Here is a 19,729-nt window from a genome sequence, read left to right on the forward strand (position 1 = left end):
TAATAGGCAAGATGGATCTTCTATCTATCTTGTCTGTTTGGGTGGGGAACCCTGGTGCTGAACAAAAAATTCATACCTTTAGCATGAATCTTTAATTTACAGTTTTCTTTTTTTTTTTTTTCTGAGGGGGTTCTTCAGAGGGCTCAACTGTAGGTACGTCATTTGAAAGCAGAAATAAGAAACAAAAGAGATCTGATCTGAAACTTCCTAGTATAGCTACTGCCTATGGCCGATGTGGCATCAGAGAACATGAGAATAAATCTTGCTCTGTCAAGAAAGCTAAATGTGTCAACTGTCGGGGGGGGGGGGGGGTCATCCAGCCTACATCCATACATACCAGTAGTAGAAGGATGAAAAAGAAATACATTAGCATTCCATGATGACATAAAACATCTTCCATCATCTTATCTTTTATTTTTTTTTTACCCAGACTGAAACTGCTAGTCTGGGTAGCGGCCCTTCCCTTATTGCATAGCATTATACATGTCTGCAAGGAGATGTGCTTTGCATTATGGGAGATACTAAGACAATTAGTGATGGGAGCTTGGTCCACCTTTACCACGAGTTGCCTCAGTCCTGAAGATACTTCAGGCACAAACTTTGTTTGCTTACACTTGGATAAAGGGTTAAACTAAATTTATGATAGTCTAACCAAGTTGAAAAAAACTTCCAACATCTTTCTCTAAATCCAGAGTGATTTAATAATAAGGTGAGACACCTTTTGGCAACTTGTATAGGTAAATATTACTTCTCCATTACACCCACCTTAGTATCACCACCTCTGGGTCTTGCTCCCACTGATGAGACCTCAATAAAGGTTGAAACTGGTCTGGGTAGTGGCCCTTCTCTTAATGCATAGCATTATACATGTCTGCAAGGAGATGTGCTTTGCATTACGGGAAATACTAAGAGAAGTAGTGATGAGAGCTTGTCCACCTTTACCACGAGTTGCCTCAGTCCTGAAGATATTTCAGGTGCAAACTTTGTTTACTTACACTACACTTGGATAAAGAATTAAACTAAATTTATTATCATCTTATCTGGATCTCCTTCTCTTACTATACAGCAGTAAATTTACAGAGTAAGAACCAGGAATGGAACCCACACAAGCAAGCAATTATCAACATATTGCTCTGAACAACTGTTTGTGTAAGATATTGGAAAAGTGGTAAATGCCAGGCTTCTCTGGTACTAAGAAAGCAATGTGGCTTTTGTAGACACCATGAACATTGGACCATTTTGGTTTGTTCCATTTAGAGACGTTTATAAGAAGTGCTTTCCTGAAATGAGAACATTGCTTAAGTGTGACACTGTTTGCTATCAAAGTTAATTCAGCAGCTCCTCCTACAATAAGCAATGCTCTTTATGTTGATGACTTCACAATTTACTATCACTCTTGGAATATGAGTATAATTGAAAGACAATTTTAACAAGCTTAATAAGTCTCTTCATGGACTCTTAGTAATGGGTTCAGATTTTCAGAAAAAAAAATGTGTGCACACTTCTGTTGAAAACATTTTTCATCCAGAGGCCAAGTTCTTGGGACTCATCTTTAACAGAAAGCTTGTATTCCTTGCACATGTTTGCCATCTTGGAGGAAAGTGCAAAAGAGAATTGAAATTTGCAATTTTTCTCTCTCTCTCTTCTACAAAGTAGGGTGCAGATCAATGTTCCTTGCTCTGCCTTTATTGTGCACTTATACACTCAAAGCTGGATTATGGATCCCAAGTTTATAATTCTTTGAGAGAGAGAGCACAGTCTTTATGTTGACGCAAAGGAACCTGCTCTGTCGCTTTGATGAAAAGAGGTTTCTTAATTATGCCCTAAAAAGTCTCTTCCAGAACATCTAACATGGACTAGTATTTTTTCTCTAGGTTGGAAAGCTCAGTATTACATGTCAGACTGATATTTACCCCTACGGTATGCATATAAAAGAGATTATGCAAGCTATTGGCATAAATATCAACAATGTTACTAGCATCGCACATTCTAGCTTTCTTCCATGGCAGGTTTACACTCCATACTGCAACCTGTCACTCTGCCAACTACAACCCTTATATTCCATCTGTCTACATGCATTCGTTTAATATGCACAGAGCAGGCTACTCTGGAATCTTGCCTTTCTACACTGACAGTTCAAGATCTGAGATCTCTGTTGTGCTTCTGTTTTTTCCTGACCTTATCCCCAGTCAGATCCCACTTGATTGCAGTAATGATACAGCATTGGTGCATGCCATTCAGCTTGCTCTTATGCATATAAAAGAATGCTACCAAAAATACATAATTTATACAGATTCATTGAGAGAGAAGATATATGCTCACTTGGCTTTTTTTTCCTTACCAGGTTAGATGTTTGTGTTGAGTTGCCACTCAGTTGGAAATGCCATCAATTTTGATAAATCCACCATGACAATTTAGATAGTGATTATATCTGATGTAATCATGTTTATTACTTATTTAAACAAAACACATGCCACAGTAAAATAAATATTTTTTAATTACATATTTTGTTTTATGTATCATAAAACATTAGTATGAGTTAAAGAACAATAATAGAAATTTGAATATAATAGAACAGTAAAATGTTTACATTACAATAGAATCCTTCAAAACATGCAGTCATAGTAGCCAGAATAAACTAACATTGGGATGTGTATGTATACAGTGCATCATCATCAAATTCATGATATATACCCTCAAAGGGTGTACAGGATATGATAGTATTACATGAAAAATTTACATCATTACTAACTTCCTATCTACAGTTTTTCTCCAAATCAGTCTGTTACCTGTCAAGACTCCAATATTATCAGATCTTGTATTTCTGTCTTCTGAGGCACTTTTTACTGTATCACTCCACCTATATCTTGGTTTTCTTCTGGGTCTTTTTCCTGCCAACCTGATAGAGAACACTTGTTTTGCTAATCTTTCCTCTCCCATTCTGTTTAAGTGACCATACCACCTGAGATTAGTTCTGCTCACACATGGATGCTAACAATGTCAAATTCTTTCCTAATATCCTCATTTTTAATATGATATTGCCATTGATGCCATTGTTAAAATATGTCGTTATTTTAAATGTTACCAAATGTCTTCAATTATATTTTGTCCTCTGCACCTTTGTTAAAAGCTATAGTTATTTCGTTTAAACCTTTCTTCTTAACCTTTATTATACATCTGACTTATGGTCGCAAATAATAAAGCTCACGTGTGCAAAACTTACAGAACAAAGAAATCGCCTCTGGCTGGAGCCAATCTCTTTGTCTGACCTACTGGTGTTTATTCTCAACTGAATTTGGAAAATTTATTTAGTTTCTAGCTGCGCCACCAAATTCGTGGGTGGGAGGTGAATCTCCCTCCAAAGAATAATATAGTAAACTGCACGGAACTTTTCTCTCTTAATTCTAAGTAAATCTATCAACTTAAATTTCCTGTTATGCAGTCCTGACAATATCTATTTTTAAGGCTCGCACAGATTCGAGTTTAATGAGTAGTGCATTGGATTAGAAATCAGGCAAGTTATTTAAACAAGAAAACAATTTAACATCAATGAAATGTACAATGGGTCAATTTTAAGTACTAAATAAATTAGCTTCTATGCTTCAAATCACAACTAATGACTTTGTCTACAATTTAGTGCTTTGTCATAATCAAATCTAGTAAGACCACGTGTCTATAATTTTCTCTCGTTAAACTTGGTTATACTCAGATCAATTTTACATAACATTCTTTAGCCAGATTTTCTCTCACATATAACAAAATATTTTAACTATCAGCATAAGGCCTAAAGTCCTCAAGTATCACTATAAAACAAGTTCCTTAATTAAATCACCGTCACAATCTTTTTCTCTAGTTAAGCAGTCGAAAGATCTTGCTTGAACAGGTCTGTACTTCTCTGAATGATCCTTGATATCATCTCCTTCTGTTCACGTTTGACTTTAGTATTGAACTGGGGTACCTTTTTTCTGGAGCTTGTGAGATCCTTCTTAATTATCAGCGGACATCAGGAACTCGACGGGATGGAAAATCGGCATCTAATTTCTTCTAAAACAGCTTATCTTAGTCACATCGATCCCTCGGCAATTTTTTATCTGGAACACAGGTCTCCGATGGCAATTACAAATTATCTCCGACGATGTTAGCTAAATTCTGCTGCCGTAGCGTACATCGAAACTTCAGGTCGGAACCCCACGTGACCTCAAAACTTCTCGCTGACCTGAGAATGCGAACGCACATCGGATCGACTCGAACTCGTACTCCAAGAAAAAGACAAGACCTCTTTTCGACGTAGCGAACTGCTATTTATACAGTCCCGATGACCTTCATTTTTGCTTACGTCATCATCCACTGGGTACCGTAATTTTCTGCACCCAACACCCACATCTATCGGTGCAATTAGATGGGAGACCCCCCGTGTAATATCGCGCTGCACGTGTACAATAGCCTCAGGTCATGACTTAATCTTCTTAATCCTGTCTGGAATTTTTTTGTTCACTATGGCATACTTAGACACAATACAATCTCCTTTGTTCTTACGCAAAACTATTGATAATACATTATTCATAATTAAAAAAAAAAAAAAACATTATTTCTATTACAATTACACCAAGTTTATTCATTGATATACAAGTATTTTAGCAGGATTTAGTATACTTGTAAAATCTGAATAAAAGATATTATATTACTAAAATCCCTTTTATTCAAGATTTAACACCATCTATTCGTGCCCCTAATCTTTCTCAGGACTCATATCTGCAATCTCTAGTCTTTAGTCAAGTGTTTTACTTCTGGCCCAGCTCTCAGATCCATAAATTAAAATTGGTTTGACCACTGTCTTGTATACAGCTAATTTAGTGTTTTGGCTAATTTCTCTCTTATTCCATATGAATTTATTCAGCTGACTTCCTACCATACCAGCTTTGTTGATTCTGTTGTCTATTTCCATATCTCATTTACCATCTTCACTAAAAATCGTGCGTAAGTAGCTGAACTGGTTTACGTGTTCTATGGGCTCTCCATTCACAATGCAGTTAATATTTTCAGCGTTTCTTGCTATTTTCATTATCTTTGCCTTTTTAATGCTGACCTTCATACCATATCTATTACAATCAGTTATTTAGTTTAGTTGGTTCACAATACAGGAACATTGATGTCTACTTCCATTGTGCAGAAGGCTTCACGAAGGTGGTCTATAGGCTAGGTAACCAGTAGTCTGCATGCCCCCTATCTTCACACCGCAGGAGAGAACATTTGAAATGGGGCAGGATCCATGTCAACTGGATCCAAGATCAATGGGGAATCATTATTATTTACGGGTGAGTCCCAATTTGTTCTACAAAGCGATACCAGGCATGCTTTAATCTGAAGAGAACCAGGGAGACACATTATCATCTCTCTAATATCTGCAACGAGGGATACTTATGGTGAAGGTAGTGTTGATGGTTTGGGGAAGCATCGCATTGGGTGAATGCACTGACCTGTATTTGCTTCCTAGTAAAATGATATATGAAAGAATGATCATTAACTCGGTTAACATACATATTTTTATGAAGAATTGAATGACTAGAACCGAGATTGAAGTAAAAAGGTTTTAATATAAAAACACTACTAGTTTCGGCCTGTAACAGCCTTCATCAGGTGACATGTATAGAGACTCTATGTTGTTCATAGTCTTTTAACCTTCAGTGTTTACTCTTTTTTCTTTCTTTTATAATGTCACCTGATGAAGGCTGTTACAAGCCAAAACTAGTAGTGTTCTTATATTAAAACCTTTTTTACTTAAATCTCGGTTGTAGTCATTCAATTCTTCATATATATATATATATATTTCCTCCTATGTGGGTTTAAATTTGGAAGAAGGCTAGTTCAGAAGCCTTAAGGTAGCAGCCCTACCACTGAACTATTCAATCGTCAGGCTAGTCCCCTGACATGGAGAACATAATTCTACTAGTAAGTTGGCAGAAAAAGATAATCGTATTGAATCTATAGGAAATGACCCTGGAATGGAAAAGGTAAAACAAAAATGGAAACGACAAAATATAATACACATAGCAAACTGGAATGTAAGAGGAATAGCATATAAAGAAATAGAATTAGACCGATTATTAAATGAAAGAAATTTTAAAATAGCAGTAATCACTGAAACAAAAAAAAATTAAAAGGAACCATGAGAACTGAAATTTTAATGTGATATACAGTGGAATTGACAGAGCCTAAAGAGCACAAGCAAGAGTCATGATTTGGATTCATAACTCCCTTTCAAAACAGTTAAAACATTATAAATTATGGAATGAAAGAATAATAGAAGCTAGAATAAAAATAGATGGAGGCTATTTAACAATAATTGGTTTATATGCCCCAGAAGAAGGAAGAGAACAGAATAATATTGATTTTTATAATCAGCTACAAAACATATATAATAAAATAAATAAAAATTATTACATAATTTTAGCAGGAGACTTAAATGCAAGAATTGGAAACACGAAAATTAATAATAATATAGGAATACATGGAGAACATACTCTAAACTTGGTCTTGGTCACTTGGTCAAATCCCTAAAGAGTGGAAGGAGGGCAAGATTGTGCCACTTCATAAAGGAGGTGATCGAACTCAAGCATCAAACTATAGGCCTATCTGTGTGTCAGGTGTTGTGGTTAAGTTGTTGAAGAAGCTTGTGAGAACTAGGATCCAGAGTTGGGTTGACAACAATGGTATAATCTTTGATGGACAGCATGGATTTGCTAAAGGGAGGTCGTGTTTTAGTAATCTACTTACTTATTACAATAAAGTGACTGCTTCCTTGGACAGAGGAGAAGGATACACAGTAATATATTTGTATTTTGCAAAAGCTTTTGATAGAGTACCTCATGATAAGTTGACAGTCAAACTAGAGCAGATGGGGTTGGATATTAGATTAGTGCATTGGATTGGAGACTGGCTATCTGATAGGTATCAACAAGTTGTGTATGGGGGTGCAATATCCAGGAAAAGGAAAGTCACTAGTGGAGTGCCTCAGGGATCTGTTTTAGGGCCATTACTATTTAACTTGTATATTAATGATATTGGCGAAGATTTGAATGGAGATATTCAGTTGTTTGCAGATGATGCAAAGTTGGGACGAACCATAAAGAGTAGTGAAGATGTTGTGGTCTTGCAAGAAGACTTGAATAAATTGAGTGATTGGGCAAGCAAATGGGGATGTGAGTTCAATGTTGCAAAATGTAAGGTTTTAAAATTTGGAAAACAAAGATGGGATGCAGAATTTATGCTTGGTAAGAATATATTGTTGGAAGTAGAGGAAATAAGAGATCTGGGAGTGATAGTGGATAAGGATCTAAAATTTAGGGGACACATCGCCAAAATTGTGAAGACAACACAAAGACTTCTGGGAATGATGAGGAGGACACTGACGTGTAGAAGTAGGGAGATTCTTGTTCCATTGTATAAGGCTTTGATTAGGCCACACATGGACTATTGTGCCCAGATTTGGTCACCTGGTTTTCAGAAGGATGAAGAGATGTTGGAAAGGGTCCAAAGGCGACTGACTAAGGTAGTTTCTGACCTCTGGAATGTCGAGTATGAGGAAAGATTGAAAAGATGTAATTTGCAGAGTCTAGTGGAGAGAAGGAAGAGGGGAGATATGATAGAGACCTACAAGTTGGTAAGGGGTTGTTATAGGATCAATGGTGGAGAAGTTCTACAGAGAATAGTGGGAGATCAGGGGAGAACCAGAGGTCATGCCTGGAAACTGTATAAAGAGGGTGTGAGTAGGGGAGTGAGAGGCAGGTTTTTTTCGTGCAGAGTTGTGAATGATTGGAATGCCTTGCCTGAGAGTGTGGTGTCTGCAAGGAGTTTGAATGTGTTTAAGACCCGGTATGATGAGATGTGTGTGAGATAAAAGGACCTCCTAGATGAGTCTTTGACTCCATGAGGTCTTGTTTAATAATAATAATAATAATAATAAACAGGAATGGTAAAAAATTGATTGACTTTGTAGTTTATAATAACCTAAAAATAATGAATTCCTTTTATAAACATAAAGACATACATAAATATACTTGAGCAGCAAGAGGATGGAAATCAATATTAGATTACTTTATACTAAATGAAAAGACATCAAAATTTTCACTAGATGTTAGTTCACAGAGGATGTGAAATAAGCAGTGACCACTTCCTTGTTAAAATAAGATTACCACCTAAATGGCTACAAGTAACAAGAACAGAAAGAAAAATTGAAACATTTGTTTATAAAACTAGCCTATTGAATAACACAAATGTACAATGGCTATATGAACAAAGAATTAACCAATATCTAGATAAAATAAAACAAAATGAAGAAATAGAAATAGAATGGCTTAATATAAAAACGATACTAAATGCTGCAGCAAAATGAAAGCGTAGGAAAGACCAAAAAATTCAATAAAAGGAAAAAACTGAAGATCTGGGATGATACAATGAAAGAAATAATCAAAAAGGAAAAAAAGCCTATCACAAATGGTTAAGCAATAAAAGATTAGAAGATGAAATAGAATATAAAAGAATAAGAGCCATAGCTAAAAGAGAAGTCAGAAAAAGACATAGAGAATCATGGAACAAATTTGTTTCTAATTTAGAACATGATTTATATAAAATAAGACCCAATGTATATAAAATTTTGAAACACTTAAATGCAGATACCAAAGAAAACATAAAATTAAACACTGAATTGAAATTAGAAGAATTTCTAAATTACTATACAGAATTGTGGACAGACAAATATCTTAAAAAAGACAATTGCAAACAATTAATGAAAAGGAAATAACTAAAGAAGAATTAGAAATCAGCCTGAAAGAAACAAAAAACGGAAAATCACCTGGAGGAGATAAACTAGGTTCAGAACTATATGCAGGAACTAGATTCAAAGAAAGACTCATTAATTTTAAATAAGATTTATTCAACTGGTATCTCCCCAATAGAATGGAAAAAAGCAATTGTGATTCCTATCTTTAAAAAAGATAATAGAGATGACCCTAAAAACTATAGAGGTATCAGTATACTAAATTCTTGTTACAAAATATATAGCAGGATCTTAAATAGCAAACTAATGAAATATTCCGAAAACTTTATTTTAGAGGTACAGAATGGATTTAGAAAAGGACGATCATGTATAGACCCGGCCTTTTGCCTAAAATTAATAATAGATAAAAGAAGAGAATACAATTTAGAAACACATATTGCATTTATTGACTTTGAAAAAGCATTTGACAAAGTTAAAAGAAACATATTATTTAACATATTAAAAGAAAGACAAATCCCAAATTATATCCTAAAAGCTATCACAAGTATATATGAAAATAATCAAATATAAATAAGATTAAATCACGAGCTATTATATACGAGAGAGATAAACCAAGGGGTCTGACAGGGATATCCCTTCTCAGCAACTCTTTTTAATATCTACTTAAATGAAATAATAATAAAATGGAATAAAAATTTACATCAAGGAATTAAACTTTCTTCTACAGTAAACTTAAACACTCTCCTCTTTGCCGACGACCAAATAATAATTACAAATTCTGAAGATAAACTACAGAAAGCTATTTTAGATCTAAATGAGATATCCAAAGATTATGGTATGATAATATCAACAAAAAAAAATCAAAAACTATGGCCTTTAAAGGACAAGATCCAGCAAGAACTAAAATAGTAATAGATAACAAGATCTTAGAACAGGTGAATTCATTGAACTATCTAGGATGTACGATCACATATGAAAATGAAAAAGATATAAACGTAAAAATTGCAAAATATTTAAAAATAACTGGTGTAATTAACTCTATATTTAAACCAAACCTAGTTCAAAAACAAACCAGACTAAAAGTATACAATACATTAGCCCTATGTATGGAAGCGAAATCTGGACAATAAAACAAAAAGACAAACAAAGATTAACAACAGGAAAAATGAAGTTGATGAGAAAAACTGCAAAGTATACCCTATTTGATCACAAAAGAAACGAAGAAATTATGAAAGAATTAAACCAAGAACCAGTAATAGAAAAAATTAAAAAATATAAACATAAATGGATGGAACACGTTCAAAGATTGAAAACAGAAAGATTACCAAAACAAGCCTTAAAGTACAAGCCATTAGGAAAAAGAAAACCAGGATGTCCTCTTAAACGATTCAACGATGACTTCTAAGGCCTGAACAGGCCATGCTAGGCCTAAATCCTTGATATGCATGATGATGATGATGATGATACATATATATATATATATATATATATATATATATATATATATATATGTGTTTTTTTACCTTGGGTAATGTATATTAGGATTACCAAGTAATTTTATAAACTTGGTTATTTTACTCCTAATCCCAAGTAAGCAAACAGTTAAGTTTGCGCCTGAATGCAGTTCAAGTCTAAAGGTGGTGCAACACCAGGGCAACTCATTGTAAAGGTGGGTAAAGCTCTGATCACTATTCTTAGTATTTTCCATAATGTAAAGCACATCTCACTAAGAGATGCATACTGCAATACATTATGGATAGGGTCACTACCCGGATCAGTTTCAACCTTTTTTGAGGTCTCCTCAGTGAGTAGCTTGACCCTAAATACCAAGGTTTTAGTAGCACAGAGCCTTATCAACTTTACCTATACAAGTTACTACAAGGTGTTTTTATTTTGAATAAGAATCTCTGGAGGAGATATAGATGTAAATAAGTTTTTTTACCTTGGGTAATGTGTATTAGGCTTGAACTACATTCAGGCACAAACTTAACTGTTTGCTTACTTGGGATTAGGAATAAAATAACCAACTTTATAAAAATTACTTTGTAACCCTAATATATATTACCCAAGGTAAAAAAACTTATTTACATCTACATCTCCTCCAGAGATTCTTATTCAAAATAAAAACACCTTGTAGCAACTTGTATAGGTAAAGTTGATAAGGCTCTGTGTTACTAAAACCTTGGTATTTAGGGTCTAGCTACTCACTGAGGAGACCTCAAAAAAGGTTGAAACCGGTCTGGGTAGTGACCCCCATCCATGATGTATTACAGTATACATCTCTTAGTGAGATGTGCTTTACATTATGGAAAATACTAAGAATAGTGATCAGAGCTTTACCCACCTTTAAAATGAGTTGCCCTGGTGTTGCACCACCTTTAGACTTGAACTATGTTCAGGCGCAAACTTAACTGTTTGCTTACTTGGGATTAGGAGTAAAATAACCAAGTTTATAAAATTACTTGGTAATCCTAATATATATATATATATATGGACTAGCCAGCCAGGTCTCCTAACCTTAATACTATCGAGCATCTGTGGGATGCTCTAGGTAGATATCTCGCTGGTCTCAACCCCCCCCCCATCAAACCTTGAGAGACTTTGGATGACTTTGCAGGGGCAGTGGTAGTTATCAACTGAGCACCTGGACACTATTATAAACGGTATGGAACATCATTGTGAGCACTGTATTGCTGTGAGGGGTGACCACATTCCTTATTGAAGCACTTTGATAGTCTCATTTTCGGCTCTTGTTTTTGATCATTGTCATGTACCAATTTTTACTGAATTAAATTATTTACAATTTTTGTGGGTGTTTCTTTCACATCTAATATCGTACAGCTTTTCACCGAATTGCATAAAAATTCATCATACAGTTTTGAGTTGTTTTTTACAATTGTTCCTTAATTTATGAAAACCAGTGTATTTGTCTTAAAGAAAAAATATGATCACGAGGTAAGGCTTCGTGAAACTTTTCTCTGTTTTTGAGACTTGATAAGTCAGAGTCTGAGTTTAGCTTATACGATGGCTGTTCGATAAGTCCGTGCAAAGTTTAAGAGATGGCACCACCAGTACATATCGAGGTTATTTTTAGTTTCTTGCAACTATTGGAGGATCACACACTAAGTTTCAGTCAGATCTATTACTCTGTGTTTGCCATTCATTTGAATCGATCAAGTACCGTGATTTGTGAAAAATGGATGAGAAGGAATTACGTGTAGTGATTAAACATTACTTTTTGAAAAGCAAAATGGCTCAGGAAACCAAAGCTAAGCTTGATAAACATTACGGTGAGTCTGCACCTTCAATTAGAACGGTTTATAAGTGGTTTAGTAACTTTCGAAGTGGCCATATGAGCACAAGTGACACTTTCTGAACGTTCTGGACACCCTGTTGAGGTCACTACTCCAGAAATTATTGAAAAAATACATGATATGGTGATGGATGATAGAAGAGTGAAGGTGCGTGAAATTGCTAAGGCTGTGGGCATCTCAAATGATCGTGTACATAATATTTTACATGAATATTTACATATGAGAAAACCATCCGCAAGATGGGTGCTGCGTTTGCTCACACTGGATCAAAAGCATCAATGTGTGAACTGTTGCAAGGACAGTTTGAAGCTGTTTCAAATGGAATCCAGAGGAGTTTTTTGCATTGTTTCATAACAGTAGACCAAACGTGAATTGATCACTACCAGCCTGAGACCAAGGAACAGTCAAAACAATGGGTTGCAAGCGGGGAATCTGCAGCAAAGAAAGCGAAAACCATTCCTTCAGCAGGAAAGGTTATGGCCATCATCTTCTGGGATGCTCGTGGCATAATCTTCATAGACTTCTTGGAAAGGGGCAAAACAATTACCGGAGTGTATTATGCATCTTTGCTGGATCATTTAAATAAAGAAATAGAAAAAGGAAAAACGATCATACTTGGCAAAAAAGAAGATTCTTTTTAACCACGACAATGCACCCTCTCACTCTTCTGCAATTGTGACTGCAAAATTGTTCGATTTACGCTACAAAGTCCCCCTTCTCCCCGTCCTACTCTCCAGACTTGGCTCCCTCAGACTACTATCATGTTTCCAAACATGAAAAAATGGCTGGCAGGAAAGAGATTTTCATCAAACAATGAGGTGATTGCCGAAACAACTGCCTATTTTGAAAAGTTGGACAAATCATACTTATGAACGGGATCAAAAAACTTGAGCATTGTTGGACTAAGTGTATAGACCTCAAAGGAGACTATGATGAAAAATAAAAAATGTTTGTCCCAAAAAAATTGTTTTCTTCATTTTTGCACGGACTTATCGAACAACCTTTGTATGTCCATTGGAACATACAGCTGCCACCCAACATCCTTTCACAGTACACCTCGAAACCCACAGAACAAGTTTCTTTTCCTCCTCATTCATCCCTGCTACTGCAGTACTGTGGAACAGTCTTCCCCCAGATGTATTTCCCAAGGAATACGACATACAGGCGTTCAAATCAAATGTAAACAAGTTATTTCTTTCGCAACCCACCACCCATATATGGTACTAAACTAACGTACTATAGGTTGACCAACCAACCTCGTATATTGGCCCAACATTTAAAAAAAAAAAAAAAAAAATGTTATTTCAGAGACAGTCTAAAAAAATTTATAACATTTGTTTTATTTTATAAAATATAAAAATTCTTTTCTTGAAAATAATTTGATCATAAATTTAATTTATACTTAAATTTTTAATTGGTAAAAATGTGCACATTTTTATACACGTCACTTAATCACACTCTTCTCCTGATTGCATTCATTATTAAAAAAAAAAAAAATTTAATTGAACCTCTACTACTTAAAAAATGCTATGCAAGAATTTAGTACAGTGACCTAGTATCCTGTCAAAGAAACAATTGAAAATGAGCATAATAATACCAAACGGCTTATCAGTCTGATCACCAAAACTAGGAAGTAAATGCACCTCTATTGTTTATAGTTGTTACAATAAGCTTATCTTGAATGGTTTATCATTGCTTAGGAAAGATATATCTGAAAAAACAGTACTTAATTATAAAGCATTTGACCCTATTTGAAGCATATTTACAAACCATTAAGATTTACTTTGCATGAAAGATATTCTCAAACATATGAAAAATTTTATTTTGTTGCTATTTCACAGTAGTATTATTCTTTAGTAATTATTGTATTTTTTTTATAACATTTGATTCATCAAAAATTTAGAAAAAATGAAGTTAAGATGTATGCAACATATAGACTGGAAGAATAAAAACTGTAGCCACAAATTAAGTGGATAAGTAACAATTTAAAACAGGAGCTGCAAAAAAAAAAAAAAAAAAAAAAGAAAGCATTATGAAGGAATATAAACAAAAAAAGTGAGCAGCATGTTCATGGGGAAATATAAAGCACAAGCAAGAAGGGTAAGACATATATTAAGGAAGGCTAAATCATATTTTTAGCTAAGCAGACTAAAGTAAATCCAAAAGGGTTTTTGCTATGCAGCAAGCAGGGCTGGCCCTAGTAATTTTTTCACCCCTTTTCCCTAAAAAAACTTTTAAGGACGTTTTAAAAGCCATGATGTTAAGCTAGGCTTTAGCATGTGATCATAACTTCTAAAAATAGTAGCATTAACTAATGAAAATTCATAAGTTAATGAAAAATGATCATAAGCTATATTTTTTACAGAAAGAGAGAGACAATTAACCCTTTAATGGTGGAATTTTGTTCTGAAAATGTGCATCTTCATGGGTAATTAAAATCAATTACTACTAATATCTACATTACTGGTATCACAATTAGAAGTACTTGCCATGAGCTCAGAATTTTGAGTTTTGATCCTTGCACTTATTTTTTCTTGTACTACATCAACTGTTTCAGTTTTTAGATATTTGGCTCTCAACAATTATAGTGGTATCTCGCTAATCCAAACAAATAAAAACCGTGCTCATTCAGATTATTGAAAAGTATAATAAATTTAGTTTAATCCTTTATCCAAGTGTGAGCAAACAAAGTTTGCGCCTGAAAGTATCTTCAGGACTGGGTTAAGGTGGTATACACCAGGGCAACTCGTTGCAAAGGTGGAGCAAGCTACCAACACTCCTATCCTAGTATCTCCTATAATGCAAAACACATCTCCTTGCGGATATGTCTATTGTTATGCATTAAGGGAAGGGCCACTACCCAGACCGGTTTCGACCTTTATTGAGGTCTCTTCAGTGGGAGCCAGGCCCAAGTCGAGATATCAGGCAGAAGCATTTGCAGGTCATCTCCACCTATAGGAATTGCCAATTGGTGTGCCACCCTTTTTTAATAAATTACTCTGGATTTAGAGAAAGATGTTGAAAGTTTATTTTCCACTTGGTTAGAGTATAATAAATTTAGTTTAATCCTTTATCCAAGTGTGAGCAAACAAAGTTTGCGCCTGAAAGTATCTTCAGGACTGGGTTAAGGTGGTACACACCAGGGCAACTCGTTGCAAAGGTGGAGCAAGATACCAACACTCCTATCCTAGTATCTCCTATAATGCAAAACACATCTCCTTGCGGATATGTCTATTGTTATGCATTAAGGGAAGGGCCACTACCCAGACCGGTTTCGACCTTTATTGAGGTCTCTTCAGTGGGAGCCAGGCCCAAGTCGAGATATCAGGCAGAAGCATTTGCAGGTCATCTCCACCTATAGGAATTGCCAATTGGTGTGCCACCCTTTTTTAATAAATTACTCTGGATTTAGAGAAAGATGTTGAAAGTTTATTTTCCACTTGGTTAGAGTATAATAAATTTAGTTTAATCCTTTATCCAAGTGTGAGCAAACAAAGTTTGCGCCTGAAAGTATCTTCAGGACTGGGTTAAGGTGGTACACACCAGGGCAACTCGTTGCAAAGGTGGAGCAAGCTACCAACACTCCTATCCTAGTATCTCCTATAATGCAAAACACATCTCCTTGCGGATATGTCTATTGTTATACATTAAGGGAAGGGCCACTACCCAGACCGGTTTCGACCTTTATTGAGGTCTCTTCAGTGGGAGCCAGGCCCAAGTCGAGATATCAGGCAGAAGCATTTGCAGGTCATCTCCACCTATAGGAATTGCCAATTGGTGTGCCACCCTTTTTTAATAAATTACTCTGGATTTAGAGAAAGATGTTGAAAGTTTATTTTCCACTTGGTTAGAGTATAATAAATTTAGTTTAATCCTTTATCCAAGTGTGAGCAAACAAAGTTTGCGCCTGAAAGTATCTTCAGGACTGGGTTAAGGTGGTACACACCAGGGCAACTCGTTGCAAAGGTGGAGCAAGCTACCAACACTCCTATCCTAGTATCTCCTATAATGCAAAACACATCTCCTTGCGGATATGTCTATTGTTATGCATTAAGGGAAGGGCCACTACCCAGACCGGTTTCGACCTTTATTGAGGTCTCTTCAGTGGGAGCCAGGCCCAAGTCGAGATATCAGGCAGAAGCATTTGCAGGTCATCTCCACCTATAGGAATTGCCAATTGGTGTGCCACCCTTTTTTAATAAATTACTCTGGATTTAGAGAAAGATGTTGAAAGTTTATTTTCCACTTGGTTAGAGTATAATACATTTAGTTTAATCCTTTATCCAAGTGTGAGCAAACAAAGTTTGCGCCTGAAAGTATCTTCAGGACTGGGTTAAGGTGGTACACACCAGGGCAACTCGTTGCAATAGGTGGAGATGATATAGGTGGATCCTATAGGTGGAGATGACCTGCAAATGCTTCTGCCTGATATCTCGACTTGGGCCTGGCTCCCACTGAAGAGACCTCAATAAAGGTCGAAACCGGTCTGGGTAGTGGCCCTTCCCTTAATGCATAACAATAGACATATCCGCAAGGAGATGTGTTTTGCATTATAGGAGATACTAGGATAGGAGTGTTGGTAGCTTGCTCCACCTTTGCAACGAGTTGCCCTGGTGTGTACCACCTTAACCCAGTCCTGAAGATACTTTCAGGCGCAAACTTTGTTTGCTCACACTTGGATAAAGGATTAAACTAAATTTATTATACTCTAACCAAGTGGAAAATAAACTTTCAACATCTTTCTCTAAATCCAGAGTAATTTATTAAAAAAGGGTGGCACACCAATTGGCAATTCCTATAGGTGGAGATGACCTGCAAATGCTTCTGCCTGATATCTCGACTTGGGCCTGGCTCCCACTGAAGAGACCTCAATAAAGGTCGAAACCGGTCTGGGTAGTGGCCCTTCCCTTAATGCATAACAATAGACATATCCGCAAGGAGATGTGTTTTGCATTATAGGAGATACTAGGATAGGAGTGTTGGTAGCTTGCTCCACCTTTGCAACGAGTTGCCCTGGTGTGTACCACCTTAACCCAGTCCTGAAGATACTTTCAGGCGCAAACTTTGTTTGCTCACACTTGGATAAAGGATTAAACTAAATTTATTATACTCTAACCAAGTGGAAAATAAACTTTCAATTATTGAAAAGTACGGACGTTTAAGACAAAAATAATCAGATTCTAATAGTACATCAGTTTAATTCTGTAAATAAATGAAGTAACTGATAGAAAAAAGCTACTGTACTGTAATGTAAAACTTAAAAAATAATGCAAGTTTATTTTAGTAAAAAATTTAGTTTGTATGTACCTGTATTGTTGAGGATTCTGATTTAATAAATGTGCATAGTTCTGTACATAACTTAATTTGCGTAAAAAAAATATCTGTCTTGTACAAAACACAAAAAAACATTTTTTTATTTCTTTGTAAAAAAAGTCACTGATTTTCTTTTCCTTCTTGGAAGCTAAACTTTTTTCGAATGCTTCTCGGTGCTGCATTAGCAATAAAATTTTATAGAATAGAATATCATTCGGCTTAGCCCATTCACATGTTAAAACTGTCAACTGCCTCTTCATGTTTTACTTTTTTTCCTTCGAGTTCTTTATCGTCATCATCGTCTTCTAATTCATTCTGCATCGTCATATTTATAATTTCAGCATCTGATTTGATTTCAAATTCACTTTCGGTTCTACCTGTAATCCATTCAACATCTGTTTATGGAATTTCAACATCTGGATTTATATTTTTAACCAAATTGTGCACGTTTTGAATTTCCTCTTTTTTTTGGTGTCTCACCGTAGTTATCTTGGTAAATTCTAGAAGGCCACAGTTTTTTCCATGATGCTCGAATTGCTTCAGGTTCGACGGCTTCCCAAGCAAACGTGAACACACATCAAAATAGGCCTACAGTATAACCGTACAATCGACAATACAAAAAAAATACTACTGTAATAATAATAAAATAAATAGTTAAAATAATAATTATTAAATTAAAATAATAGTACACAAAATAATAACATAATTTAAATATCAAATCGCAGTTCGGATTACTGGAGGGTTCGGACAAAAGAGGTTCGGATTAGCGAGATACCACTATTAACAATCACTGCACAGCTGTATTTATGAATTTTGATTTTATTTCTTTAATTGGTTTACTCTTAACCAATTATCTCGTTATGATTGTTTGGTCTCATTGGTTAAATGAGATTCACCCTCAGGTTAAGGTCAACTCACGGCCAACAGTGGAATCGGAAATAAATGCAAGATAGAAGGTGTTCTGCTATTGTCACATCATCTGATATTAACACTGAAAGTGCAATATTAAATGCAATATAATATGTTATTTTAAATTATTATGATTTTTAAAAAAAACATACAGTACAATGAAGTTTTATTATATAAAAATTTATTTAACGATTTCCTGAAGTCTGGTTTCAACAGAAAAGGAATAAATTACTTTTTTATGATTTATATTTCGTATAATTTAGGCCAATTTTGCCGCCCTAAAAAATCTGTCGCCATGCAAATGCATGTGTTGCAACATCGGTAGAGCCGGCCCTGGTAGTAAGTAAGAAAAAGAATGATTATAGAAAGATAACTTGACTCAGTGCTTATGTTAGGATAGTGACTGAAGCAGATGAAATAGTTCATTTACTAAGTGATCACTTTGTAGGAGTATATCATCCAGATGGTGACTTTGCAGTTACTGATTTGACAGAGATTGATGTGAGAATTGAGGTAGATGAACCGGAGGTACTCAGTATATTGAAAAATATCAATGTGAATACAGCAGTGGGCCTGGATGGTATGTCAGCTTTTATGGTACGAGAATGTGCAAGTACCTGGTGCTCTGCCAAAGTTGTTTAATCTAAGTCTCGGCTCTGGTAAAGCTCCGAGGGAGTTCAAAGAGGATAAGATAGTTCCATTACATAAAGGTGACCTCAAGATAGAAGTAGCAAATTACAGACTAATTAGTGTATTTGTAGTGGTGGTTCAAGTATTGGAAAAGTTGGTTAAATGTAAAATTCAGCAATAGGGATAGGAATATGATACTGTATGGAGGGGGTTGCATGAGTTTGTAGAAGGGAGGTCCTGCCTCAGTAATTTATTCACATTTTATAATAAGGCAACAGCGAAACTGGATAAAGTATGATACTGCCTGGACTTTGCAAAGGCATTTCACAGAATACCACTTGGAAAATTATTACATAAGTTGGAACCAACAGGAATGGATATGAGGTTGGTGGCATAGATAGGGATGGCTGATAGACAGACACTGAAGGGTGGTATATGGTGGAGTGAAATCCATGTGAATGAGGGTGACTACTGAAGTGCCCCAAGGCTTTGTAATAGACCACCACTCTTTAATTTGTACATTAATGATATATAGTGGAAGATTTGAGGGGGGAGGGGGGTGTATTCAGTTGTTTGCTGATGATGCAAAATTGGGGAAGCTAACAGTTGATTAAGGTGATATCTTGCAGAATGACTTAAATAAATTAGCAGTGCGGATAAAGGACAGTGGTTGTTAATTTAATGTTGAAAATGTAAGGTAATTGGGATGAAAGGGTTACATACTTCGTATCATATTGATGGTATTAGGTTACAGGAAATTGATGAGGCAAGGGATCAGAGGGTAAAG

At 35.5% G+C, this 19,729-nt stretch overlaps 1 protein-coding gene across 1 annotated transcript in view; it reads left to right on the plus strand.

The window, feature by feature from the left end:
- The window catches only part of Galk (N-acetylgalactosamine kinase), a 146,036-nt gene that overhangs the window by 98,971 nt on the left and 27,336 nt on the right, over positions 1 to 19,729 (plus strand). The window lies entirely within an intron of this gene.

Source organism: Typopeltis vanoorti, chromosome 16 (genome assembly GCF_054136105.1).
Source record: "Typopeltis vanoorti isolate ZY-2024b chromosome 16, IOZ_Tvanoo_1.0, whole genome shotgun sequence".
Lineage (NCBI taxonomy): Eukaryota > Metazoa > Arthropoda > Arachnida > Uropygi > Thelyphonidae > Typopeltis > Typopeltis vanoorti.